This window comes from Gigantopelta aegis, unplaced genomic scaffold (assembly GCF_016097555.1).
Source record: "Gigantopelta aegis isolate Gae_Host unplaced genomic scaffold, Gae_host_genome ctg11367_pilon_pilon, whole genome shotgun sequence".
NCBI classification, from domain to species: Eukaryota; Metazoa; Mollusca; class Gastropoda; order Neomphalida; family Peltospiridae; genus Gigantopelta; species Gigantopelta aegis.
The window spans coordinates 4,841-12,664 of NW_024532673.1; the positions used below are offsets into that span (position 1 = coordinate 4,841).

The 7,824-nt window shown below is 40.1% G+C and overlaps 3 non-coding genes across 3 annotated transcripts; all 3 read right to left on the reverse strand.

Moving 5' to 3' along the window:
- Nucleotides 1–2,920: 2,920 nt before the first annotated feature.
- Trnaf-gaa lies at nt 2,921–2,993 on the reverse strand. Its single transcript has one exon. It is a non-coding gene; the product is annotated as a tRNA-Phe (tRNA).
- A 3,038-nt stretch (nt 2,994–6,031) lies between these two features.
- On the reverse strand, nt 6,032–6,104 carry Trnaf-gaa. Its single transcript has one exon. It is a non-coding gene; the product is annotated as a tRNA-Phe (tRNA).
- Nucleotides 6,105–7,749: 1,645 nt separating this feature from the next.
- On the reverse strand, nt 7,750–7,821 carry Trnaf-gaa. Its single transcript has one exon. It is a non-coding gene; the product is annotated as a tRNA-Phe (tRNA).
- Nucleotides 7,822–7,824: the final 3 nt, after the last annotated feature.

The following is a 7,824-nucleotide window of genomic DNA, read 5'->3' on the forward strand; positions in this document are numbered from 1 at the left end:
TACGTATTTTTTTAGCGTAATCTATTACAATGTCTGGAGATGGTGGATACCTGGCTCTGAAAATCTCCTTCATTCAAGTTAAGCTGGAGTTTCTCCAGGTTACTATCATATTTATGACTTATAAGTGTGAGGTTAGATCTATATGCTTTGATGAAGGCATTATTCAGTTCTTTTGAAGTGTTGTTCAAGATAGAATGCCATCGTTTCTCCAGTTTTTCATTAACAATAGGAGGTTTTACCTTGATCTGGAGACAATTGGGGTAGACGTTTTGTTCTTTACACTGAAGTGAAAAGTTAAGATTTTCTCTATACCTTACTAGTCTATCTGCTTCTTTTCTTGTTTGGTTTAAATCTCTCATCTTCTCGGTAGATGATCTATAGCACACAAGATGCGAAGATTCCCACGGGCCAAATAGGTTTAAAAGAAGAGTTGACAAATGCAGCAGGCCACACAAATCTACAGTCATGGAAGACGAGTTCACGGTGGGATCACAGCCGTTGTTGATGACTGGATTCATCAGTAAAATTAAGAATTAATATTTAAAAAGTACATATAAAAATATATGTTTCCACTATTTGATTGTACCACTATTTATAATACATGGTACTTGACCAGCGCACGCCTGGTGTGCGGTCTCTGTAGGATCGATCCTCGTTGGTGGACCCATTGGGCTATTTCTCGTTCCAGCCAGTGCACCACGACTGGTATATCAAAGGCCAAGGTATGTATTATCCTGTCTGTGGGATGGTGCATATAAAACATCCCTTGTTACTAATGAAAAAACTGTGGCGGGTTTCATCTCTATGACTGTATTAAAATGACCATACGTTTGACATACAATAGCCGATGATTAATATATCAATGTGCCTTAAACAATCTACCTATATTTCCTAATACGGTGCCGTTCAACAATTACGTCATGCTCTAGCCAGGGGATCAAGAGCGGACCCAGGACAAATATTAGGGAGGTGGACCTAAAGCTAAAAGGTATGTGGACGAACTCCAGAAGAGAGCAGCCAAACATAAGTTCGGCATTCGTGACTGAAACATGTGAACAAATAATTTTTTTCAAAGTCGACTTTTAAAGTTGTTCAAAGAGAGATAGGTCCCCCCCCCCCCCCCCCCCCCCCATTTCACCTCTTTGGATTTAGTGTGGTTTGAAGTGGGGTGTGTGTGTGAAGAGTTGACTCACGTTTTCAAAACAATTGTTTCATGTTTATGTTTAAAGTAAAACAAGGTGTAACCTCAATACTGATTATGGAAGCTTCAAATGATCATTTTACGAAGAGCTTTACTGGCTCAGTCCGAAACTTGAAGTAAGCACCCACCAAAGGAAGTATCAGAACGTGGTGTTGTAACACAGGTGCCTGCTTAATACAGGTCAGTTTATTACTGTTTATATTATGTTAGATCATTTTAGAGAAGAAAAAAGTGGCCTATTAACATAGATGGCAGCTTAATACAGGTGGTCGCTAGAGCAGGTTTGATTGTACAACTATTTATATTACATTGCACTTAACCAGCTGATACATACCTACAGATATTTTCTAATAAGGTAGCATTCAACAATTACATCATGCTTTAGGGGGTTGGGGTATCTAGAGTGGACCTAATAGATATTTTAGGGCAGGGACCTAAAGAAAAAAGGTATGTGGACCAACCCCTGAAAAAGGCAACCTAACAAAAGTTGGGCATTCGTAATAGAAACATGTAAGAAATTAGTTTTGTCAAATTCGGGGTGGAGATGGGGGAGACACTTAAAATTGTAAACAATTTGTTTAAAGGGACATTCCTGAGTTTGCTGCATTGTAAGACGTTTCCAACGAATAAAATATTTCTACGATGAAACTTACATATTAAATATATTTTCTTATTTAGAATATCAGTGTCTGTACATTGAATGTGTTCCTGGTCGTCTTAATATCTGTAAGGAGCCCAAACTGGATTCTGTTTTCAAATAATTTCGTACATACGAAAAAATTATATTTTGGGAAACAAAATGAAATTTAACCTAGTAAAAATATTAGAAAGATCAGAAACACTTTTAGTATACAGCCACTAATATTTTATGCAGAAAAATATATTTGATATGTAATTACATTCGTGAAAAAGGCTCTGTTAATCGATAACACCTTAAAAGTTGCAGCAACCTCAGGAATGTCCCTTTAAGGGAGATGGGTCCCGCGTTTCACCTCTTTGGATCCGTCAATGTTTCATGTTTATGTATAAAGTAAAACGTAGTCAGACACGGCGGAAGCAAGTAGATAGGGGGGGGGGGGGGGGGGGGGGGGGGCTGACTTAGATTGCGGCCGCAACGCAAAATTTCTAGGGGGTTTGGAGTATACTCACTCGTAAAATTTTGAAAACTAGATGTCCTGAAATGCAACTTCCACCATTTTACAAGTAAAATTCATCTCTGCCAATAGTCCGCCGTGCCTGGTAGTCCGTCATTGCTATTTTGTTCTTTAGCAAATGATTTTTCTATAACATAAATATAAACAGAAAATCTAATATTACTAATATTTGTCAAATTACGTCATTATAGCAGAGAAAGCAAGTGTCTGTGTGTGTGTGTGTGTGTGTGTGTGTGTGTGTGTGTTTGTGTGCGGGGGGAGGGGGGTTACGAGCGGTGTGACCCTAGCGTTACAACACTTTAGGCCGTGGTATGTGTTATCTGTCTGTGGGATGGTGCATATAAAAGATCCCTTGCTGCTCATCGAAAAGAGTAACCCATGAAGTGGCGACAGCGGATTACCTCTCTCAATATATGTGTGGTCCTTAACCATATGTCCGACGCCATATAACCGTAAATAAAATGTGTTGAGTACGTCGTTAAATAATTAAAAAATCCTTCCTTCCTTAAGTACAATTGTTTTTAAATAAAAAAATTGGTCGACCGCCAGAGTCCGACTTGCTCTGTGCCGGAACCCGGGATTGAACCGGGGGCCTTTAGATCTTCAGTCTAACGCTCTCCCAACTGAGCTATTCCGGCCGACAAGGATTCATGTTATAACCTCAATACTGATTACGGAAGCTTTATGCGAAGAGCTTGACTAACATAAATATGGTAACATGATAGGCAACTAGGTCAGACCACTGTCCTACCAGAGACCGGACCCAGGCTGGACATGCCTCAACCTAATGGATTCGGCAACTAATGGCATTGCTTTACTAGCACATGTCTACAGTGAAACCGGAGGTAAGCGGCCACCAGATGGAGCATCAAATAATGGCTACTTAGTACAAGGAAGGAAAAGTTTTATTTAACGACGCACTCAACACATTTCATTTACAGTTATACGGCGTCGGACAGATGGTTTAGGACCACACAGATATTGAGGGAGAAAACCCGCTGTCGCCACTCCATGGGCTACTCTTTTCGATTAGCAGCAAGGGCTCTTATATATGCACCACCCCACAGACAGGATAACACATACCACGGCCTTTGATATACCAGTCGTGGTGCACTGGCTGGAGCGAGAAATTACTTAGTACAGGTAAGTGTATTACTGTTTATTGTCTTATAGTATATTAGATAATTTTAGAGAAGAAAAGAGTGGCCTCTTAACACAGGTAGCTGCATAATGCAGGTGGCCCCACGAGCAGGTTTGATTGTACCACTATTTATATTACATGGTACTTGGCCAGCGCACGCCTGGTGTGCGGTCTCTGTAGGATCGATCCTCGTCGGTGGGTCCATTGGGCTATTTCTCGTTCCAGTCAGTGCACCACGATTGGTATATCAAAGGCCAAGGTATGTACTATCCTGTCTGTGGGATGGTGCATATAAAAGAGCCCTAGCTACTAATGAAAATACTGTAGCGGGTTTCATCTCTTTGATTGTGTCAAAATGACCATATGTTTGACATACAATAGCCGATGATTAATATATCAAATACTGTTCAAAGAGAGATAGGTCTCCCCCTACACACACACACACCCCCCCCCCCCCCCCCCCCCCCCCCCCCACCACCCATTTTACCTCTTTGGATTTAGTGTTATGAAACGTTCTTGGGGTTTGAGGTGGGGTGTGTGTGAAGAGTTGACTCGCGTTTTCAAAACAATTGTTTCATGTTTATGTTTAAAGTAAAACGTAGTCAGCCATTGCTATTTTGTTCTTTAGCAAATGAGTTTTCTATAACATAAATATAAACAGAAAATCTAATATTACTAATGTTTGTCAAATTACGTCACTATATAGCAGAGAAAGCGAAGAGGGTGGTGATGTTACAAGCAGTGTGACCTTAGCGTTGCAAAACGTTACGCTAAATGGGAGAGGGAGTATAAAAATGTCAAATTTTGAGTTAGGTAATAATTACGTAATAATAATAAATAATAATAATAATAATAATAATATACAATACAATTATTGTTCTGTCTAGTAAAAGCCGCTACAAAACTGTCTGCCATAAAATATTCAGTCAAACAGGAAACCACTTGTGCGAATATAGTTTCGTATTTCGGTAAAATAGTTGATATACTACCAGTATCATTCTAAATTTACAAAGAATTGATTTTTTTTTTTTTTTGACAAAATTGTACCAAAAAACAAAAATAAAAAATAAGTAAATAAATACACGTTTGAAAAATAGGTCGACCGCCAGAGTCCGACTTGCTCTGTGCCGGAACCCGGGATTGAACCGGGGGCCTTTAGATCTTCAGTCTCCCAACTGAGCTATTCCGGCCGACAAGAAAACAAGCTGTAACCTCAATACTGATTATGGAAGCTTGAAATGATCATTTTACGAAGAGCTTTACTGGCTCAGTCCAAAACTTGAAGTAAGCACCTACCAAAGGAAGTATTAGAACGTGGTGTTGTAACACAGGTGCCTGCTTAATACAGGTCAGTTTATTATTGTTTATATTATGTCAGATCATTTTAGAGAAGAAAAAAGTGGCCTATTAACATAGATGGCTGCTTAATACAGGCGGTCGCTAGAGCAGGTTTGATTGTACAACTATTTATATTACATTGCACTTAACCAGCTGATACATACCTACAGATATTTTCTAATAAGGTAGCATTCAACAATTACATCATGCTTTAGGGGGTTGGGGTATCTAGAGTGGACCTAATAGATATTTTAGGGCGGGGACCTAAAGCAAAAAGGTATGTGGATCAACCCCTGAAAAGGGCAGCCTAACAAAAGTTGGGCATTCGTAATAGAAAAATGTAAGAAATTAGTTTTGTTAAAGTTGGGGTGGAGATTGGGGAGACACTTAAAATTGTAAACAATTTGTTTAAGGGAGATGGGTCCCGCATTTCACCTCTTTGGATTCGTCAATGTTTCATGTTTATGTATAAAGTAAAACGTAGTCAGACACGGCGGAAGCAAGTAGATATTGGGGGGGGGGGGGGGGGGGGGGGGGGGGGCTGATGGAAATGGGGGGGGGGGGGCTGACTTAGATTGTGGCCGCAACGCAAAATTTCTAGGGGGTTTGGGGTATACTCACTCGTAACATTTTGAAAACTAGATGTCCTGAAATGCAACTTCCACCATTTTACAAGTAAAATTCATCTCTGCCTTAAGATTTACTACTGCCTGATAGTCAGCCATTGCTATTTTGTTCTTTAGCAAATGATTTTTCTATAACATAAATATAAACAGAAAATCTAATATTACTAATATTTGTCAAATTACGTCATTATAGCAGAGAAAGCAAGTGTCTGTGTGTGTGTGTGTGTGTGTGTGTGTGTGTGTGTGTGTGTGTGTGTGCGGGGGGAGAGGGGTTACGAGCGGTGTGACCCTAGCGTTACAACACTTTAGGCCGTGGTATGTGTTATCCTGTCTGTGGGATGGTGCATATAAAAGATCCCTTGCTGCTCATCGAAAAGAGTAACCCATGAAGTGGCGACAGCGGATTACCTCTCTCAATATATGTGTGGTCCTTAACCATATGTCCGACGCCATATAACCGTAAATAAAATTGTTGAGTACGTCGTTAAATAATTAAAAAATCCTTCCTTCCTTAAGTACAATTGTTTTTAAATAAAAAAATTGGTCGACCGCCAGAGTCCGACTTGCTCTGTGCCGGAACCCGGGATTGAACCGGGGGCCTTTAGATCTTCAGTCTAACGCTCTCCCAACTGAGCTATTCCGGCCGACAAGGATTCATGTTATAACCTCAATACTGATTACGGAAGCTTTATGCGAAGAGCTTGACTAACATAAATATGGTAACATGATAGGCAACTAGGTCAGACCACTGTCCTACCAGAGACCGGACCCAGGCTGGACATGCCTCAACCTAATGGATTCGGCAACTAATGGCATTGCTTTACTAGCACATGTCTACAGTGAAACCGGAGGTAAGCGGCCACCAGATGGAGCATGAAATAATGGCTACTTAGTACAAGGAAGGAAAAGTTTTATTTAACGACGCACTCAACACATTTCATTTACAGTTATACGGCGTCGGACAGATGGTTTAGGACCACACAGATATTGAGGGAGAAAACCCGCTGTCGCCACTCCATGGGCTACTCTTTTCGATTAGCAGCAAGGGCTCTTATATATGCACCACCCCACAGACAGGATAACACATACCACGGCCTTTGATATACCAGTCGTGGTGCACTGGCTGGAGCGAGAAATTACTTAGTACAGGTAAGTGTATTACTGTTTATTGTCTTATAGTATATTAGATAATTTTAGAGAAGAATAGAGTGGCCTCTTAACACAGGTAGCTGCATAATGCAGGTGGCCCCACGAGCAGGTTTGATTGTACCACTATTTATATTACATGGTACTTGGCCAGCGCACGCCTGGTGTGCGGTCTCTGTAGGAGCGATCCTCGTCGGTGGGTCCATTGGGCTATTTCTCGTTCCAGTCAGTGCACCACGATTGGTATATCAAAGGCTAAGGTATGTACTATCCTGTCTGTGGGATGGTGCATATAAAAGAGCCCTAGCTACTAATGAAAATACTGTAGCGGGTTTCATCTCTTTGATTGTGTCAAAATTACCATATGTTTGACATACAATAGCCGATGATTAATATATCAAATACTGTTCAAAGAGAGATAGGTCTCCCCCTACACACACACACCCCTCACCCCCCCCCCCCCCCCACCACCCATTTTACCTCTTTGGATTTAGTGTTATGAAACGTTCTTGGGGTTTGAGGTGGGGTGTGTGTGAAGAGTTGACTCGCGTTTTCAAAACAATTGTTTCATGTTTATGTTTAAAGTAAAACGTAGTCAGCCATTGCTATTTTGTTCTTTAGCAAATGAGTTTTCTATAACATAAATATAAACAGAAAATCTAATATTACTCATGTTTGTCAAATTACGTCACTATATAGCAGAGAAAGCGAAGAGGGTGGTGATGTTACAAGCAGTGTGACCTTAGCGTTGCAAAACGTTACGCTAAATGGGAGAGGGAGTATAAAAATGTCAAATTTTGAGTTAGGTAATAATTACGTAATAATAATAAATAATAATAATAATAATAATAATAATAATAATATACAATACAATTATTGTTCTGTCTAGTAAAAGCGACTACAAAACTGTCTGCCATAAAATATTCACAGTCAAACAGCAAACCACTTGTGCGAATATAGTTTCGTATCTTGGTAAAATTTTTGATATACTACCAGTATCATTCTAAATTTACAAAGAAATGATTTTTTTTTTACAAAATTTTCAGACAAAAGCATATAGAATTACCAAAAAACAAAAAAAAAAATAAGTAAATAAATACACGTTTGAAAAATTGGTCGACCGCCAGAGTCCGACTTGCTCTGTGCCGGAACCCGGGATTGAACCGGGGGCCTTTAGATCTTCAGTCTAACGTCTCCCAACTGAGCTATTCCGGCCGA